The sequence below is a fragment of the Rhinopithecus bieti genome, unplaced genomic scaffold, assembly GCF_001698545.2.
Source record: "Rhinopithecus bieti isolate Rb0 unplaced genomic scaffold, ASM169854v2 scaffold_2572, whole genome shotgun sequence".
Classification (NCBI taxonomy): domain Eukaryota; kingdom Metazoa; phylum Chordata; class Mammalia; order Primates; family Cercopithecidae; genus Rhinopithecus; species Rhinopithecus bieti.
This window is the reverse complement of record NW_016804595.1, coordinates 3,549,637-3,571,243: the sequence shown is the minus strand read 5'-3', so window position 1 is coordinate 3,571,243 and position 21,607 is coordinate 3,549,637. Positions and strand designations below refer to the sequence as shown.

Genomic DNA, 21,607 nt, shown 5'->3' with positions numbered 1-21,607 from the left:
TTTATTTTAATTTAAAATTTTAATGAAAATATATCTAAGTTTTGTATGCTTTAAATGTAATTGTTTGATAATTTAATACTTTAGTATTAGTTTTCTATTGTTGCCCTAACAAATTACCATAGTTCAGTGGCCTACAAAACACAAATTTATTATCTTACCATTCTGTGAGTCAAAATTCCAAAATAGGTGTCACTAGGCTAAAATGAAAGACTGCATTTCTTTCTGGAGGCTCCAGGAGAGCTCTATGTCTTACTCTTTTTGGCTTCTAAAGGCTGCCCACATCCCTCGACTAGTGGTGTCCTTCCTTCATCTCTAAACCCAGCAGCAACAGGTTGAATCCTCGTGTCACATCTTTCTTACCTTTCTGTCATCTCACTCGCTGACTGCTGCTGGGAAAAATTCTTCACTTTTAAGGACTCTCATGATTAGACTATGCCCACTAGAAAATACAAGATCTCAGATCCTTAACCTCAATCACATCTGCAAAGTCGCTTTTGCCTCATAAAAGAGTCTGAGGTTTAGACAGAGAGATCTTAAGGGGGCTATTAATCTGCCTATCATAATCATTGAGAATAAGTACAAGTTAAGATTCTAATAGCAACAAAATATACAAATGTGATGCTCCAAAAGAACAACAACAAAAAAAAGGTGAACAGGAAAAAGAAATTGAAAATCTTTAAAAAGGCAGTCTGTTTAAAACTATAAACACTAGAAAAAATGAGAGCGGACAAATATTTGGTAAGCATGACAGACTTAAAATTTGTGACTAGAGCATTACATTTTTTATATTAATATAATGAAGATTGAATTATTGACCAAAACAATTAAAAAGCAAGAGAATTATTCTCATCAAATCTGCAACATGAAAAGGTCAGACAAAATTCCAACAACTTCACATTCTGAATTAAATGAGGACTAATTACCAATTCGAGCAATGAGAATATATGAGGTCCTCCATTTGTACTTTTGCCAGGGATCTGAAAATGTTAAGAGTAAGTCAGCTTTACCCTGAAGCCAGACCATAGACAGCCACTTTCCCCTCCCTTCTCCACCCACAGGTCTTAGGCCCTCATCCTCCCCAGCCTCAGAACTAGACTCCAAAGAAGACAAAAGTTAGAGGAAGGAGTAAATAGTTGAATAGGATGAAGGAGATGTTGGAAAAACAAAAAGAGAGGCTGCAAAAGAGAGGGTCCCAGGGATAACTCTGCTCTTGGAAGGGTGGCCACAGGCATGTGGCCCCAAGAGGCAACAACAAGCTAAGGAAGCCAGAGAAACCAGTTACAATCACTGCTACTCTTGTCAATTCTGTGTTTTTTAAGAAATATCACCCACCAGGAGTTCTCCAGAAACATTCTCCCTGATTCCATGTAGGTGCTCAACCAGTGAATGATAATCCCATTTTGGTTTAGTCTACACCATCCCCTATTCCAAAATAAAGGGAAAAATAGTGGGTTTATATCTTAAATTTTCTACTTTACTAAACTCAGGGGAAATAGCCAAGCAAAAAGAAAAGCTGAGACTCTTGCTAATCATCCTTTCCATAGAATGTTTGCTAAAATTCCTTGTCAAGGAAGGAATGACAAAGCTAGTTCACACTCTGTGTAGGGTGTTTCCAATTAGTTATACTTTAAAGTATAATTATTTAACAACATTTATAAATTTTGTTAATTATTTACTTCTAGTGAAAAATGAGCCATTCTCAAGCAAATCACTTTTTATTACACATTCCAGAGAATAACCATAAAAGGACATTTATTATAACAAAAATAACCACATTTGGATGGAACTTCAATCACCAGCTATTTACTAAATAAATGCCCAGAAAAAAATAGTTTATCTTTAATTTCAGTCATCATTAAGAAAAGCTGAAGTGCCTCTTCAGATCTTTTGATCATTTTCTGTTGGTTTTCTTTTTACTGAGTTGCAAATGCTCTTTATATATTTTGGATACAAAGCTTTATCATGGCATTTTGCAAGTATTTTTTCCAAGTTTGTGTTTTATCTTTTCATTTTCTTGATAATATCTTTCAAAGAACAGGAATTTTATAATTTTTATGAAGTCCATTTATAATTTTTTCTTTTTTGGTTTGGTGGGGATTGGGAGGTTGTACTGGCCTAAGAAATCTTGGCTTAGCTCAACACAAAAAGATTAGTTTCTATATTTTCTTCTGGAAATTTTATAGTACAATCTCAGATCCATTTCAGATGACAAGCGCATAAAAAAAGATATTCATCGTTAGTCATTAGAGAAATGCATATTAAAACCATAATTAAATACTACTATATACATATATTAGATAGGATAAAAAGCAACTGGAATCTCATACAGTGCTAATTGAAATGCAAAATGGCAACTTTAGAAACCACTTTGGAAGCAGCTGTACTGACATGAAATTTTGAGCTGGAAGAATCTTAGAAAAATAATACTTTACTCCCTCCCCCATTCTCTCCACCCTGGGGAACTGTTAAATGAGGAAATTGTGGTTCAAGGAGGAACTTGTCTATATCCTTTCTCAGCTTTCCCGTGGTAATTACCGTCTTTGATAATATAACGTAATGTATGTATGTGTTATCAAAACAATATAATATCTTCATCATATATTTATCATCTTCATAATATTAACTGTCTAGTGGTAACTTTTTTTTGCCCTTTATGGCTTCCCTCTTTTTCCCTTTTTGTTGTTTTTTGTCATACAATTATGATATATGTGTATATATTCTCACTGTAAAGATGTAAACAACACAAAGATTATTGAACAAATCATGAAAGTAACCCTTCGTTCATTCTTACCCTATCCAACCCTCATCTCCTCAGAAGAATACACCATTTTAGTTGATAAATGTTTTCTGGCTCTTTTCAATGTTTCTACCTATATGCATGTAGGTATAATGTATATACATACATACATATTGATATATACATATATAGAGGTGTGGTTTTTTAACTTAAATGGAATTGCATTGTGGATATTGTCCTGTGACTTGCTTTCAACTAAATTATATGTCTTGGAAATACACATATATATTTTAAAAATGTTATGTATATGTAACATATATGTAATATATATTATATAGATATAATAAGGCCTAGGGATGAAATTGCAACCTCTAGTACATCTTCCTCTATATATACTGTACATACATACAACTCATTTTTTTTTTTTTTTTTTTTTTTTTTTTTTTTTTTGAGACGAAATCTCACTCTGTTACCCAGGCTGGAGTGCAGCGGCGCGATCTCGGCTCACTGCAAGCTCCGCCTCCCGGGTTCACGCCATTCTCCTGCCTTGGCCTCCTGAGTAGCTGGGACTACAGGCACCCGCCACCACGCCTGGCTAATTTTTTGTAATTTTAATAGAGACGGGGTTTCACCTTGTTAGCCAGGATGGTCTCCATCTCCTGACCTCGTGATCCACCCGCTTCATCCTCCCAAAGTGCTGGGATTACAGGCATGAGCCACCGCGCACAGTCACAACTCATTCTTCATAAAAGTTGTAGAGTAGTCCAAAATATGGATGGACTACAGCTTTATTACTTATTCTCCTATTGATAGGCACTTTCTAATTTTTATAATTTAAAAATATGCTGCAATTAACAAACATTCTTGTGTATCTTTTTGCAATATGTACGCATATTTCTTCAATATGGGTTTTGGAAGATAAGTTACAAAGGAGTCATAGAATATAAATATTTTTTATTTTGAAAAAATACAGTTGTAATTTAATAACCCACCAAAAGACTCTTAACAGTTTAGATTGACATAAACAGTGTAAGAGCATGTTTGTTTTCCTACACCCTTACCCTCACTGGTTATAATAAATACTTCTAATTAACAATCTTGTGGATGAAGAATACTATCACAATGGTGTTTTAATGTGCATTTTTCCAATTACTAGTGAGATTGAGCATTAAATCTTTTATTTTATGGATCACTGGCTTTTCTTCTTCTGTGAACTACCTGTTCATGTCCTCTGGTTTTCAGTTCTTGAGCTGTTGTCTTTTTCTTATTGATTTATATAAGCTCTTTATATATTCAAGATGGTAATCATTTGTATTTTATGTGTATGGCAATTATTTTCTTCCAAACTAATGCTTGTCTTTTTATCTCTGTTTATGGTATCTTTCATACTATGGACATTTTTATTTTTTATTTTTATGTTTATTTATTCTTCAATTGTATACATGTTAATTATACCTAAGTTATTGTAATACCCTTAAAGCCAAGTTCTACACATATATTTTACTTGCTTTCCCAATAGGTCTCTGAGGAACACATTTTTTTTTAATCACTTTGTTTCATCTTTTTTAGGTGATGATCAATTATTAAGGAGTTTGAAATAATCAGTTAAAAGGAATTCTTCAGATGAATAACGTAAAGACATTTCTCAGGTCAGAGCGCTGGTTGGTTCACATATTCAGGATCAGTGGCCTGGGTGGGCAGGCACTGGGTGAATGGACAGCTGCAGGTGTTGGAAGAGAGTCCAGTTGGATACGCAGTTTCCAAAGATCTTCAAGGCAGACAACTGAAGGGAAACCATGGGAAACATCTGCTTTGGGCCATCTAAGATGAGATGATAAAGTAAGGAAACAGTTGAGCCCAACACAGTGATAGCCAATCTGAAAGCAGGCAGAACTGACAAGACCAAAGAAGGAGGTGGACTGGCAGCAGGCAGCCAGCCACCACAGGGACAGCGTGTACACCAGGGACAAGCTCAAGGCTACAGGTAGTTCAAGGCTACTAGGGTGAGAAGAGCAGGAAGTGGGTTCTATACCAGTGCTTCTCAAAAGCTAATGTGTATCCTAATCACCTGGAATTCTTGTAAAAATGCAGATTCTGATTCAGCGAGTCTGAAGCAGGGCTTAAGATTCTACATGCTTAACAAGATCCTAGTTGATGCTGACACTGCTGGTCCCTGGAGCTCTCTTTGAGTAGCAGGCTTCTGGAAGCCTTGTGTAACTAGGCACAGAGAAGTCTCACTTATCAAATCTGTACCAAAACAGGAAAAATAATGTGAAGAATAATGTGATGCACACGTCAGAGCATGAGGCAGTTACTTTGTCCCTGAGGTTGTGCTCTGGACGGCTTCCTAAGATGGGATAGGCTGATTTTGTGTGTGGGGGTCCTGGAGGCTTAGGCCATAGGAGAGACAGGACTGCAGAGGCTGGGAGACGGGCAGAGACAGAACAGTGACATCCTGCTGCTTTTGAATTTGCACATTCTGTAGAATAATAACAGCAGTAAACTGCTGCACAATATCTGTTCTCAGCATCTTGAAGCCCTTTCACATATTGTTACTTCCATTAATGGGGCCCTTTGCTGCTATTTGTACTTATCTCTTCAGCTATCCACAATATGGCTTTCCACACCTCCATCAGACAGTGGCCAGATGAAATAAAATATGCCAGAATGAAAACTTGTTCATTTGTCTACTTTTTGCCAAGACTAGACAGACAGGAAATTGAATATATTTTACAGAAAAGTTTTCAAATCTTTTCCCCCCTGTGGCTCATTTAGGTAAACTAAAAGGCATAAGACCCATATAAAACATGGGTTCCCACTTTTATTAGAGAAGGAACATAGTACTTTAAAATAAATACATGAAATAATAAAAGGAAAGACAAAGATAATGAAGGCAGTACATGGTACCAAATTTTTGTATCCTGTAATAACACACGAGTAGATCACTATTAAGTAGCTTTTAGTGGTATATAGGAAATATTGAAATCTACAGATATTTGCATTATTTCCTTTTGAAAAGCATCATTTCACAGCCTTTCAGGAGGAAACCCATTGCCCACAGGAACTCACACATTCCATGCTTTGAGGATCACTAGGTCTAAGAAGCCTTCCTTGGAGGTTCTAGCCTCCAACCTTATTTTAATAAAAGAAGCTCCACTTTTATCTGTTTCTATGTCAGACTACCACACAACATTGGGCTTAAAGAAAAGTTTCCAGGACTAAAGCAGACTCTGAGGATCGCTAATTCAGAGTTAAATTTCTGTGTATTATCTCTGAATTTGACTTATTCACACTGGACTATCACTCATAAATATAGATAATACAGAGTTAACTATTTAAATTTATAAAGAGAGTATTTTCCCTTTTTATGAGTAAAACATGCTGCCAATTACTTGGACCACATACTGATTCACAAATACTAAGAGCTTTATAATTGAGAATAATAAATACACACTAATGAAGCATCTCAAAAGGGAAGAGCCACAGGTAATCTGAGAGATTAGGCATTCATGTTAGGTTAGGTTTTGATCATTGTTTGTAATCACAGTTTCATTGCAGTGCATCTATAAATCCATGTCCAGAAGTATGAAGTGGTTCTATAGTAAGAATAAGATGCTATAGATACTGAGACTAAATAAGACACTGTAGGTAATGACATAGACTTCAAGTCTTATTGTTGATGGGAAGAAGTCAATAATGGATGACATAATATACTAGAGCAATGAGAATTATTGAATGTTTTCCAGACTTACTTGTATAATTGGCCATAACAGCAAACAAATAAACAGTTTCTGATAGCAAAATGATATACAGTACTAACAAAGGTGAATCTTGAGGTGAACCTTCTTTAAGTTTGAATAGTTTACGCCCGACCTTTTTCCATAGCAGAACAGCCTGAAAAGCATCTTTCGGTAGGATGCTAGTGCTTATGAGGTTTTTCTTAAGATATCTTTTTTCAATTAAAATTTATTTCACAAAAGACTCACATCCTTGCCAGCCTTCAGGGCGGGAGTTGATTCAGGCTGTGTCCAAAGGCAACGATGAGTGAACTCACCCTCAGAATCATGTGAGCATTCCTGAGATGTTTTATGAAAGTGATACCAACTTCATTATTAGGATATTGAGTCCCTATTTCCTATATTCAATGTCCTTTCAATCCCTAACTTTGTCTGGGTTGAAGGCAAAGATTCAAATAATCACATTTGTCTTTGATAACTGAAACTGGGAGAACTGGGACTGTCTCAAGAGTTCTACATGACTGTAGGTTGCAAGTACTGTGGTTGCATCTCCAAATATTAACCAATCCCAGGTGACAATTCAATGGGGTCTCCTGAACCATGATCCTCATGTCTCCAGTGAAGGAAATGTGTAAAGGGGATTCCCCTTTTGGAGGAATAGGAAACTTCTGCTTTCCTTCCTTTGGTAACATTTGCCATAGAACAAAAGCTCTTTTAGAATGGAGCAACCGGATCCTTTTTTGGGGGAATCAGCTTAAACGTCCATTCTTCTCATACTACTTTTATCTATATGATCCTATTCTTTTTTGTTGTGGATTGAATCATGTCCCTCAAAAAGATAATAAATTCAAGTTCTAACCTGAGATCCTGCGGACGTGACCTTATTCAGTATTAGAATTTTTGCAGATATAATTAAGTTACAACGAGTTCATACTGAGTTAGGGTGGGCTCTAAATTCAATGTGACTGATGCCCTTACAAGAGGAGAAAACTTTGAACACAGAAGCAGACACACAGGGAGAACACCATGTGACAATGGAGGAAGAGGATGCATTTATGCTGCCACAAGCCAAGGAACACCAAGGATTGTCAGCAGCCACCAGAAGCTAGGAGAAAGGCATGGCACTTCACTCCCTCTGAGCCCCCAAAAGGAGCCAAGACTGCCAATACTCTGATCTCAGACTTCTGGCCTGAACAGTGAAAGAATAAGGTTCTGTTGTTTCCAGCTCCCCAGCTTGTGGTATTTTGTTACAGAAGCACACAGAATCAAGTACATTTTCTTTCTCAGCACTTGTGATAATTTCATTTTCTCTTTACTTAGTGGTTTTTCACACCTATTTCCCCATCAGACTGTAAGCTTAAGGAGACCTGGATCTGGTCTGTCTTCACCACTGTTGATTCATTACCAGCACAGTGCCTGGCCCATGGTCACTGAATAAACTTTTGTTGAGAGAATGAATGTGCTTAACCAGAAGTACAATTGATCTTTTAGGCCAAGTTCAAGGTTCCTAACAGCTCAGCTGTGAAAGATACCTCTCCTTTCAGTCATCTTTTACATATGTCCCTGATAGATGTGTTATTTGTGTCTCCTCCTGACCCCCAAGTTTGTTTGAGGGCAGGACCCTTTTTTGTGCATCTGTAGAGCTTCATAGTACCTAACATACTACTTTGCATATATAATAAAGGTTCAATAAATATTCATTAAATAAAGAAATAAATGAAATGACTAAGTTTTCTAAGATGCTACAACTAGATTGAAGATATTTAACTCATTGTTTAATAATAAAACTACGGTTAATTATGGTGTCCTGCGGAAATATGGTTATAGTTTGTTTTGTAATTAATATAAGCATGTGTGTGCATTATCAGTATGCACAATTTGTGGTATGAGTGTTTTGCTCCCCTGCACATAGACCATGGAAATCCTGAGAAACAAACTACCACCCCAGAGCAAGTATCTAACACAGGGACTTTTAATCCTTAAAGCTTTTCTATAACCAAGCAATGATTTTTCAAATGCAATACCACTGATATGCAGACATATTTATTGTCCACTCACAAAGCCATTCCTCAATATCATTACAACATCCCTCTTTGAATGTCATTAAAAACCGATGTCTCAATTTTCTAGGACGAGTTGCCTGAAGTTCTGCTTGAAAACTGGTAATAGAAAATATAATTTCTCAACCCCCTTTGGCCTTTTAATTCTGTTCTACAACCTTGCCAGTTCACTTTCAAAGTCAAGGGATGCATCTTGCAAAACCATGACATCTTTTGAGTAACTCCTTTTGTTCTTAACACTTATTCCCAGGAGCTTAATAAATATTGTTTTTGCAGCTTGTTTAGTGGCAAAATAATGAGTCCTTGGTGTATGCTTATCCTCTGCTTTGCTATTAGAGAAGATATATTCAGACTGCTTTAAACAAAACTCAATTCAAGGGCAGGGAGCAGTCCCAAAACCTGTTAAAATTCAAATATTTGGTCACTGTATGTGCAGCATATGTGTTCTAGAAAGGCCTATTATTTTAAAAGATAAATTGAATCTAGTTGAGAAATTAATGTTATCTGAATATATTAATAACTGAAATGCTCCCAAGTTTACAAAAAGCCCTCAACGAAACTGTGACCTTATATAGACAAGGGCCTGTGGAGGGACAATTTTAAACCATCTCTTTTTTTATTTTCTCATGAGACATACAATGTAAGTGCATTAAAGCTGATGAATGAATTGCAGTGCAACTTTTCCTGCCTTTTTGCCTTTCATTTTTCTATATTTCAAGCTTCAGTGAAGTGATAGATTTTGTGCTTTACCACATTGTCCTCTGATTGCTTCCCTTGGTTCCTCCTTTTCCTAGTGAATCTTTGTTTTACTGGTGGAAAAATCTACGTCTTTGTATCTTGGCATTTTACTTTCACATTATCTCATAGATTTTATTTCAAGTTGCTATAAAGTTATCAACTTTTATTTTTAACTAATATTATTTTTAATAATTAGAAAATTATTGAACAGGTACAGTAGCTCATGTCTGTAATTCCAGCACTTTGGGAAGCTGAAGTAGGAGGATCATGTGAGCCCAGGAGCTCGAGACCAGCCTGGGCAATGCAGGGAGACTCTGTCTCTACAAAATATAAAAATGCATTAGCCAGGTGTGGCAGTGCATGCCTGGGACCCAGCTACTCAGGAAGCTGAGTTGGGTATCGGGGGAAACCCCACCCCCGATATTTAACATGGGTTCTTTTCTATTTCCCTAAGCATCTCAGCTGGTCTGAGAAATACAGGGAACGAGTACAAGAGAGAGAAATTTTAAATCTGGGTGTCCGGGGGAGACATCACATTTCAGCAGTTTCCATGATGCTCCCGAGCCATAAAATCAGCAAGTTTTATTAGCGATTTTCAAAAGGGGAGGGAGTGTACGAATAGGGTGTGGGTCACAGAGATCACATGCTTCACAAGGTAACAAAATATCACAAAGCAAGTGGAGGCAGGGCAAGATCACAGGACCACAGGATAGGGTGAAATTAAAATTGCTAATGAAGTTTTGGGCATGCATTGTCATTGATAGCATCTTATCAGGAGACAGGGTTTGAGAGCAGACAACCTGTCTGACCAAAATTTATTAGGCAGGAATTTCCTCATCCTAATAAGCCTGGGAGCGCTACAGGAGACCGGGGCTTATTTCGTCCCTTCGGCTTCAACCATAAAAGACGGATGCCTCCAAGGGGGCCGTCTATAGACCTACCCTCAGGGCCCATTCTCTTTCTCAGGGATGTTCCTTGCTGAGAAAAAGAATTCAACGATATTTCTCCTATTTGCTTTTGAAAGAACAGAAATATGACTCTGTTCCATCCGGCTCACCGGCAGTCAGAGTCCAAGGCCATCTCCCTTGTTCCCTGAACACTGCTGTTATCCTGTTCCTTTTTTCAAGGCGCCCAGATTTCATATTGTTCAAGCACACATGCTCTACAGTTTGTGCAGTTAACGCAATCATCATAGGGTCCTGAGGTGACATACATCCTCCTCAGCTTATGAAGGTGACAAGATTAAGAGATTAAAGACAGGCATAGGAAATCACAAGGGTATTGATTGGGGAAGTGATAAGTGTCCATGAAATCTTCACAACTTATGTTCAGAGATTGCAGTAAAGACAGGTGTAAGAAATTATAAAAGTATCAATTTGGGAAACTAATAAATGTTCATTAAATCTTCACGATTTATGTTCTTCTGTCATGGCTTCAGCCAGTCCCTCCGTTTGGGGTCCCTAATTTCCCACAACAGGTGGGTGGATCACTTGAGCTGGAGAGGTTGAGGCTGCAGTGAGCAATGATTGCATCACTGCACTCCAGGCTGGGTGACAGAGTGAGACCCTATTTTGAAAAAAAGGAAAAAAAAGATTTTGCTGGCAAGATGGCTGAATAGGAACAGCTCCAGTCTGCAGCTCCCAAAAGATCGATACAGAAGGCAGGTGATTTCTGCATTTCCAACAGAGGTACCTGGTTCATCTCACTAGGACTGGTTGGACAGGGGTGCAGCCCTGGAGGGTGAGCAGAAGCTGGGTGAGGCATTGCCTCACTCAGGAAGTGCAAGGGGTCTCTCTCCTAGCCAAGTGAAGCCGTGAGGGACTGTGCCATGAGGAACAGTGCACTGTGGCCCAGATACTGCGCTTTTCCCACGGTCTTTGCAACCCACAGACCAGGAGATTCCATGTAGTGCCTATGCCACCAGCGCCTGGGGTTTCAAGCACAAAACTGGGTGGTCATTTGGGCAGACACCAAACTAGCTGCAGGAGTTTTATTTTCATACACCAGTGGTGCCTGGAAATGCCAGTGAGACAGAACCATTCACTCCCCTGGAAAGGGGCTGAATCCAGGGAGCCAGGTGGTCTCGCTCAGTGGGTGCCACACCCACAGAGCCCAGCAAGCTAAGATCCACTGGCTTGAAACTCTTGCTGCCAGCACAGCAGTCTGAGGTCAACCTGAGATGCCCGAGCTTGGCATGGGAAGGGGCGTCCACCATTGCTGAGGCTTGAGTAGGCAGTTTTACCCTCATGTGGTAAACAAAGCTGCCTGGAAGATCAAACTGGGCAGAGCCCACCACAGCTCACCAAGGCCACTGTGGCCAGACTGCCCTCTAGATTCCTCCTCTCTGGGCAGGGCATCTCTGAAAAAAAGGCAGCAGCCTCAGTCAGGGGCTTATAGATAAAACCCCATTACCCTGGGACAGAGCACCTCAGGGAAGGAGTGCCTGCGGGCACAGCTTCAGCAGATTTAAATGTTCCTGCCTGACAGCTCTGAAGAGAGCAACAGATCTCCCGCACAGCGTTCAAGCTCTGCTAAAGATCAGACTGCCTTCTCAAGTGGGTCCCTGACTCCCATGTCTCCTGATTAAGAGATACCTCCCAGTAGGGGCTGACAGACACCTCATAAAGGAGAGCTCCAGCTGGCATCTGGCAGGTGCCCCTCTGGGACGAAACTTCCAGAGGAAGGAACAGGAAGCAATCTTTGCTGTTCTGCAGCCTCTGCTGATGATACCCAGTCAAACAGGGTCTGGAGTGGACCTCCAGCAAACTCTAGCAGACCTGCAGCAGAGGAGTCTGGCTGATAGAAGGAAAATTAACAAATAGAAAGGAATAGCATCGACATCAACAAAAGGACATCTACTCAGAGACCCCTCCAAAGGTCACCAACATTAAAGAGCAAAGGTAGATAAATCCATGAAGATGGGGAGAAACCAGCGCAAAAGGCTTAAAATCCAAAACCAGAACGCCTCTTCTTCTCCAAAGAATCACAACTCCTCGCTAGCAAGGGAACGAAACTGGACAGAGAATGAGCTTGATGAATTGACAGAAGTAGGGTTCAGAAAGTGGGTGGTAATAAACTCCTCCAAGCTAACAGAGCATGTTCTAACCCACGCAAGGAAGCTAAGAGCCTTGACAAAAGTTAGAGCAATTGCTAGCTAGAATAATCAGTTTAGAGAAGAACATAAATGACCTGATGGAGCTGAAAACACAGCATGAGAACTCAGTGAAGCATACACAAGTATCAATAGCCAAATCGATCATGTGGAAGAAAGGATATCAGAGATTGAAGATCAACTTAATGAAATAAATTGAGAAGATAAGATTAGAGAAAAAAGAATGAAAAGAAATGAACAAAGCCTCCAAGAAATATGGGACTATGTGAAAAGACCAGATCTACATTTGACTGGTGTACCAGAAAGTGACGGGGAGCATGGGACCAAGTTGGAAAACAATCTTCAGGATATTATCCAGGAGAATTTCCCCAAGCTAGCAAAATAGGCCAACATTTAAATTCAGGAAATACAGAGAACACCACAAAGATCCTCCTTGAGAAGACCAACCCCNCAAGGGTATTGATTGGGGAAGTGATAAGTGTCCATGAAATCTTCACAACTTATGTTCAGAGATTGCAGTAAAGACAGGTGTAAGAAATTATAAAAGTATCAATTTGGGAAACTAATAAATGTTCATTAAATCTTCACGATTTATGTTCTTCTGTCATGGCTTCAGCCAGTCCCTCCGTTTGGGGTCCCTAATTTCCCACAACAGGTGGGTGGATCACTTGAGCTGGAGAGGTTGAGGCTGCAGTGAGCAATGATTGCATCACTGCACTCCAGGCTGGGTGACAGAGTGAGACCCTATTTTGAAAAAAAGGAAAAAAAAGATTTTGCTGGCAAGATGGCTGAATAGGAACAGCTCCAGTCTGCAGCTCCCAAAAAGATCGATACAGAAGGCAGGTGATTTCTGCATTTCCAACAGAGGTACCTGGTTCATCTCACTAGGACTGGTTGGACAGGGGGTGCAGCCCTGGAGGGTGAGCAGAAGCTGGGTGAGGCATTGCCTCACTCAGGAAGTGCAAGGGGTCTCTCTCCTAGCCAAGTGAAGCCGTGAGGGACTGTGCCATGAGGAACAGTGCACTGTGGCCCAGATACTGCGCTTTTCCCACGGTCTTTGCAACCCACAGACCAGGAGATTCCATGTAGTGCCTATGCCACCAGCGCCTGGGGTTTCAAGCACAAAACTGGGTGGTCATTTGGGCAGACACCAAACTAGCTGCAGGAGTTTTTATTTTCATACACCAGTGGTGCCTGGAAATGCCAGTGAGACAGAACCATTCACTCCCCTGGAAAGGGGGCTGAATCCAGGGAGCCAGGTGGTCTCGCTCAGTGGGTGCCACACCCACAGAGCCCAGCAAGCTAAGATCCACTGGCTTGAAACTCTTGCTGCCAGCACAGCAGTCTGAGGTCAACCTGAGATGCCCGAGCTTGGCATGGGAAGGGGCGTCCACCATTGCTGAGGCTTGAGTAGGCAGTTTTACCCTCATGTGGTAAACAAAGCTGCCTGGAAGATCAAACTGGGCAGAGCCCACCACAGCTCACCAAGGCCACTGTGGCCAGACTGCCCTCTAGATTCCTCCTCTCTGGGCAGGGCATCTCTGAAAAAAAGGCAGCAGCCTCAGTCAGGGGCTTATAGATAAAAACCCCCATTACCCTGGGACAGAGCACCTCAGGGAAGGAGTGCCTGCGGGCACAGCTTCAGCAGATTTAAATGTTCCTGCCTGACAGCTCTGAAGAGAGCAACAGATCTCCCGCACAGCGTTCAAGCTCTGCTAAAGATCAGACTGCCTTCTCAAGTGGGTCCCTGACTCCCATGTCTCCTGATTAAGAGATACCTCCCAGTAGGGGCTGACAGACACCTCATAAAGGAGAGCTCCAGCTGGCATCTGGCAGGTGCCCCTCTGGGACGAAACTTCCAGAGGAAGGAACAGGAAGCAATCTTTGCTGTTCTGCAGCCTCTGCTGATGATACCCAGTCAAACAGGGTCTGGAGTGGACCTCCAGCAAACTCTAGCAGACCTGCAGCAGAGGAGTCTGGCTGATAGAAGGAAAATTAACAAATAGAAAGGAATAGCATCGACATCAACAAAAAGGACATCTACTCAGAGACCCCCTCCAAAGGTCACCAACATTAAAGAGCAAAGGTAGATAAATCCATGAAGATGGGGAGAAACCAGCGCAAAAAGGCTTAAAAATCCAAAAACCAGAACGCCTCTTCTTCTCCAAAGAATCACAACTCCTCGCTAGCAAGGGAACGAAACTGGACAGAGAATGAGCTTGATGAATTGACAGAAGTAGGGTTCAGAAAGTGGGTGGTAATAAACTCCTCCAAGCTAACAGAGCATGTTCTAACCCACGCAAGGAAGCTAAGAGCCTTGACAAAAGTTAGAGCAATTGCTAGCTAGAATAATCAGTTTAGAGAAGAACATAAATGACCTGATGGAGCTGAAAAACACAGCATGAGAACTCAGTGAAGCATACACAAGTATCAATAGCCAAATCGATCATGTGGAAGAAAGGATATCAGAGATTGAAGATCAACTTAATGAAATAAATTGAGAAGATAAGATTAGAGAAAAAAGAATGAAAAGAAATGAACAAAGCCTCCAAGAAATATGGGACTATGTGAAAAGACCAGATCTACATTTGACTGGTGTACCAGAAAGTGACGGGGAGCATGGGACCAAGTTGGAAAACAATCTTCAGGATATTATCCAGGAGAATTTCCCCAAGCTAGCAAAATAGGCCAACATTTAAATTCAGGAAATACAGAGAACACCACAAAGATCCTCCTTGAGAAGACCAACCCCAAGACACATAATCATCAGATTCACCAAGGTTGAAATGAAGGAAAAAATGTTAAGGGCAGCCAGATAGAAAGGTCGGGTTATCCACAAAGGGAAGCCCATCAGACTAACAGCAGATCTCTCTGCAGAAACCCTACAAGCCAGAAGAGAGTGGGGGCCAATATTCAACAGTCTTAAGGAATAGAGTTTTCAAGAATTCAAAAACAGAATTTCATGTCCAGCCAAACTAAGCTTCATAAGTGAAGGAGAAATAAAATCCTTTACAGACAAGCAAATGCTGAGAGATGTTGTCAACAGCAGGCCTGCCTTACAAGAGCTCCTGAAGGAAACACCAAACATGGAAAGAAACAACCAGTACTAGCCATTGCAAAAACATGCCAAATTTTAAAGTCCATTGACACTTTGAAAAAACTGTATCAACTAACAGGGAAAATAACCAGCTAGTATCATAATGACAGGATGAAATTAACACATAACAATATTAACCTTTAATGTAAATGGGCTAAATACCCCAATTAAAAGACACAGACTGGCCAATTGTGTAAAGAGTAAAGACCCATCAGTGTACTATATTCAGGAGACCCATCTCACATGCAAAGACACACATAGGCTCAAAATAAAGGGATGGAGGAATATTTACCAAGGAAATGGAAAGAAAAAAAAAAAGCAGGTGTTGCAATTCTAGTCTCTGATAAAACAGATTTTAAACCAACAAAGATCAAAAGAGGCAAAGAAGGGCATTACATAATGGTAAAGGGATCAATGCAACAAGAAGAGCTAACTATCCTAAATATATATGCACCCAATACATGAGCACCCAGATTCATAAAGCAAGTTCTTTGAGACCTACAGAGACTTAGACTCCCACACAATAATAGTGGGAGACTTTAACACTCCACTGTCAATATTAGACAGATCAACAAGACAGGAAATTAACAAGGATATTCAGGACTTGAACTCAGCTCTGGATCAAGTGGTCCTAATAGACCCCAAATCAATAGAATATACATTCTTCTCAGCACCACATCACACTTATTCTAAAATTGACCACATAATGGGAAGTAAAATACTCTTCAGCAAATGCAAAACAACGGAAATCATAACAAACAGTCTCTTAGATCACAGTGCAATCAAATTAGAACTCAGGATTAAGAAACTCACTCAAAACCACACAACTACATGGAAACTGAACCTGCTCCTCAATGACTACTGGGTATAACAAAATGAAGACAGAAATAAAGAAGTTCTTTGAAACCAATGACAACAAACACACAATGTACCAGAATCTCTGGGACACATTTAAAGCAGTGTTAAGAGGGAAATTTATAGTACTAGATGCCCAAAAGAGAAAGGAAAGATCTAAAACTGACACCGTAACATCACAATTAAAAGAACTAGAGAAGCAAGAGCAAACAAATTCAAAAGCTAGCAGAAGACAATAAATAACTAAGATCAGAGCAGAACTTAAGAGGAGAGAGACATGAAAAACCCTTCCAAAAAATCAACGAATCCAGGAGCTGGTTTTTTGAAAATATTAACAAAATAGATAGACCACTAGCCAGACTAATAAAGAAGAAAAGAGAGAAGAATCAAATAGATGCAATAAAAAATGATAAAGGGGTATCACCACTGACCCCACAGAAATACAAACTACCATCAGAGAATATTATAAAACAACTCTACACAAATAAACTAGAAAATCTAGAAGAAATGGATAAATTCCTGGACACATACACCCTCCCAAATCTAAACCAGGAAGGAGTCGAATCCCTGAAGAGACTAATAACAAGTTCTGAAATTGAGGCAGTAATTAATAGCCTATCAAAAAAAATTAAAAAGCCCAGGACCAGACAGATTCACAGCCAAATTCTATCAGAGGTACAAAGAGGAGCTGGTACCATTCCTTCTGAAACTATTTCAATAGAAAAAGAGGGAATCCTCCCTAACTCATTGTATGAGGCCAGCGTCATCCTGATACCAAAACCTGGCAGACACACAACAAAAACAAGAAAATTTCAGGCCAATATCTCTGATGAACATCGATGGGAAAATGAATCCAGCAGCACATCAAAAAGCTTATCCACCAGGATCAAGTCGGCTTCATCGCTGGGACGCAAGGCTGGTTCAACATACACAAATCAATAAACCATCATTCTCAGCAAAATATGGCAAGAACAGAAAACCAAACACCACATGTTCTCACTCACAAGTGGGAGTTGAACAATGAGAACAATTGGACACAAGGAGGGGAACATCACACTCCAGGGCCTGTGGGGGGGTTGGGGGATAGGGGAGGAATAGCATTAGAAGAAATACCTCATGTAGATGATGGGTTGATGGGTGCAGCAAACCACGATGCAATGTGTATACCTAGGTAACAAACCTGCATATTCTGCACATGTACCCCAGAACTTAAAGTATAATAATAAAAGGTGCTGCCTCAGGATGTAAAGTGTAACAGAGGGGCCAGGGTGGGCAATGCGGGCCTGTGAGACCTTTGGTTGCCCGTGTCCCAGCTCCCCCCGCAGGCGGCTTGGCAATGGTCCGCTCTGTCTGCTGCCTGCGGATTCGGGTTTCAGACTGAAGGCTGCGTGTTCTCTGCAGCTTATTGTGGCCCCTGACAGGCCAAGTTTACTTTAGCAACTGCCAGAGAAGCCTTTGCGCTATGGAGGAGCCTGGGGCTACCCCTCAGCTGTATTTGGGGCTGGTCCTGGAGGAGCTAGGCAGGGTTGTGGCAGCACTGCCCCAAAGTATGAGACCAGACTCTAATCCTTATGGTTTTCCATGGGAGTTGTTGATATGTGCAGCTGTTGTTGGATTTTTTGCTGTTCTCTTTTTTTTGTGGAGAAGTTTTAGATCGGTTAGGAGTCGGCTTTATGTGGGAAGAGAGACAAAGCTTGCTGTAACGCTTTCTGGACTAAGTGAAGAAAAATGTAAACTACTTGAAAAATGTAGCCTTGTTCGGAAAGAGTATGAAGGCTATGAAGTAGAGTCATCTTTAAAGGATGTCAGTTTTGAGAAGGAGGCAGCAGAAGCACAAAGTTTGGAGGCAACCCGTGAAAAGCTAAACAGGTCCAATTCTGAACTTGAGGGTGAAATACTCGTCTAGAAAGAGGTAAGAGAAATCTAAACATTCTGAACAAGGTGAATTGATGGTGGATATTTCCAAAAGGATACAGTCGCTAAAAGATGAGTCAAAATCCCTCAAATCACAAGTAGCTGAAGCCAAAATGAACTTCACCATATTTCAAATGAATGAAGAATGACTGAAGATAGTAGTAAAAGATGCTTTGAATGAAAATTCTCAACTTCAGGAAAACTAGAAACAGCTTTTGCAAGAAGCTGAGGCATGGAAAGAGCAAGTGAGTGAACTTAATAAACAGAAAATAACATTTGAAGACTCCAAAGTACACACAGAACAAGTTCTAAATGATAAAGAAAATCACATCAAGACTCTGAACGCTTGCTAAAGGTGAAAGATCAGGCTGCTATGCTTGGAGAAGACACCGCAGAAGTTGATAACTTGGAATTAGAAATGAACAGTGAATCAGAAAATGGTGCTTACTTAGTTAATCCTCCAAAAGGAGCTTTGAAGAAACTGACTCATGCTGCTAAGTTAAATACTTCTTTAAAAACCTTAGAAGGAGAAAGAAACCAAATTTATAGTCAGTTATCTGAAGTTGATAAAACAAAGGAAGAGCTTACAGAGCATATTAAAATTCAGACTGAACAAGCATCTTTGCAGTCAGAAAACACACATTTTGAAAGTGAGAATCAGAAGCTTCGACAAAAACCTAAAGTAATGATTGAATTATACCAAGAAAATGAAATGAAACTCCACAAGAAATTAGCAGTAGAGGAAAATTACCGGTTAGAGAAGGAAGAGAAACTTTCTAAAGTGCACGAAAAGATCAGCCATGCCACTGAAGAGCTGGATCTATATAAGCGAAGAGCTGTTCTGAAAAGCTGGATCTATAGAAAGCAAGCCAAAGATCTTGAAGAAGAATTGGAGAGAACTATTCATTCTTATCAAGGATGGATTATTTCCCACAATAAAAAAAGCACATAAGGCCTGGCGCGGTGGCTCAGGCCCATAATCCTAGCACTTTGGGAGGCAGAGGCAGGCGGATCACAAGGTCAGGAGATCGAGACCATCCTGGCTAACACGGTGAAACCCCATCTCTACTAAAATACAAAAAATTAGCCAGGCGTGGTGGCGGGCGCCTGTAGTCCCAGCTACTCGGGAGGCTGAGGCAGGAGAATGGTGTGACCCTGGGAGGCAGAGCTTGCAGTGAGCCGAGATCGCACCACTGCACTCCAGCCTGGGCGATAGAGCAAGACTCCATCTCAAAAAAAAAAAAAAAAAAAAAAAGCACGTAATAATTGGTTGGCAGCTTGGACTGCTGAAAGAAACCTCAATGATTTAAGGAAAGAAAATGCTCACTACAGACAAAAATTAAGTGAAACAGAGTTTAAATTTGAACTTTCAGAAAAAGATTCTTATGCCCTTGATGTTCCAATTACAGCATTTGGTGGAGAGCATTCCCCGAATGGTCCCTCAACATAGGGTCGGCCTTCATTCAAAACAAGAGTTTTTCTCTATTCTCCAACCTTGTTGGAGGGTCCACTCAGACTCTCATCTTTGCTTCCAGGGGGAGGAGGAAGAGGCTCAAGAGGTCCAGGGAATCCTCTGGACCATCAGATTATCAGTGAAAGAAGAGAATCAAGATGTGATAGGTTAACCAATCATCATAGGGCTTCTTTTGACACTGGGTCTCTGTCACCTCCATGGGAACAGGACCGTGGGATGATGTCTCCTCCACCAGGACAATCATATCCTGATTCAGCTATTCCTCCTCAAAGGCAAGACAGATTTTATTCTAATTCTGGCACACTGTCTGAACCAGCAGAACTCACAAGTTTTAATATGACTTCTTTGGATGAAATGAATGGGTCAATGCTTTCAGAAATGGAATCCAGTAGAAATGATACAAAAGATGACCTTGGTAATTTAAATGTGTCTGATTCATCTCTCCCTGCTGAAAATGAAGCAACTGGCCCTTGCTTTTTTCCTCCACCTGTTGCTCCAATCAGAGGTCCATTGTTTCCAGGGAATACAAGGGGCCCATTCATGAGAAGAGGACCTCGTCTCCCCCCACCTCGTCCAGGAACCATGTTTGGAACTTCTTGAGATTATTTTCCACCAAGGGATTTCCCAGGTCCATCACATGCTCCATTTGCAAGGAGAAATGTCTACACCGAGGGGTTTTCCTCCTTACCTTCCCCCAAGACCTGGATTTTCCCCCTAACCCCCACATTCTGAAGGTAGAACTGAGTTCCCTTCAGGGCTGATTCTGCCTTCACATGAGCCTGCTACAGAACATCCAGAACCACAGCAAGAAACCTGACAATATTTTTGCTCTCTTCAAAAGTAATTTTGACTGATCTCTTTTTCAGTTTAAGTAATTGCTGTTACTTAAGTGATTACACTTTTGCTCACATTGAAGCTTAATGGAATTATAATTCTCAGGATAGTGTTTTCTAAATAAAGATGATTTAAATATGAATCTTATGAGTAAATTATTTCCATTTTATTTTATTCTAGATAGTATAGCTACTTTAATTTTATTAACTAATCCACTATTATATAACAATAATGGGAGTTTTATATATGTAATCTTGCAGGTAGGGAGGCTTTAAATTATAAAGACTGTATCTTTATGCCAAGAACTGTATTTACTGTGGTTTTAGAGAAATGCAAAAGTAATTTTATCCTTAATTAAATAAATTTTGGTTGATTTTTTAAAAAAAGGAAAAAAAGAAAATGATTAATCTGTCATTGAGGTGCATTATCAATTGTTTAACCATTCCTCTCTTATTGAACATTGGGTTGTTTAAAAAGTGTTGCTATTTTTGAATCATGGTTCATTGAACAATTTTGGACATACAACTTTTTTTCTGATGAGTTATTTCCTAAGGATCCAGCTCAGAAACTCAGCACATGAACCTAATAAGAAAAAAATAATTTGAAGTGGCTAATCTCTTACTCCAATAAAATTGTTGTATTTACGTTTGGATTTAGATGCCTTTCAATGGTCATACCTTCACCTAGCTTTTATGGATTCTACTTTTAACATGTAGAGTGACTGTTTAAATCACCTACCCCCACTGAGTTTTAAGTTCCTTTTTATTCGACAAGACTGGATTGTGTGTTCCAGCTCCTCAAACTTAGTTATCAACCACTATCCTAGAGAATTGAATTCACATGAGGCCTATCCAGAAGAACAATCTCCCTTTCAGTGTCCTCACACATGCAGTGACCAGAGACCAACCTTGATAAATTATGGAAAAAGTACAGCACATTCTGGAAGAGCCATGGAAGATCCAGATCATCTGGTGCTGGATAAGAATATTAATGGACAAGCCCGGCGTGGTGGCTCACGCCTGTAATCCCAGCACTTTGGGAGGCCGAGG

At 40.2% G+C, this 21,607-nt stretch overlaps 1 pseudogene; it reads left to right on the top strand.

Moving 5' to 3' along the window:
• Positions 1-17,792: 17,792 nt before the first annotated feature.
• Positions 17,793-20,552, top strand: LOC108527816 (cTAGE family member 5-like; annotated as a pseudogene).
• Positions 20,553-21,607: the final 1,055 nt, after the last annotated feature.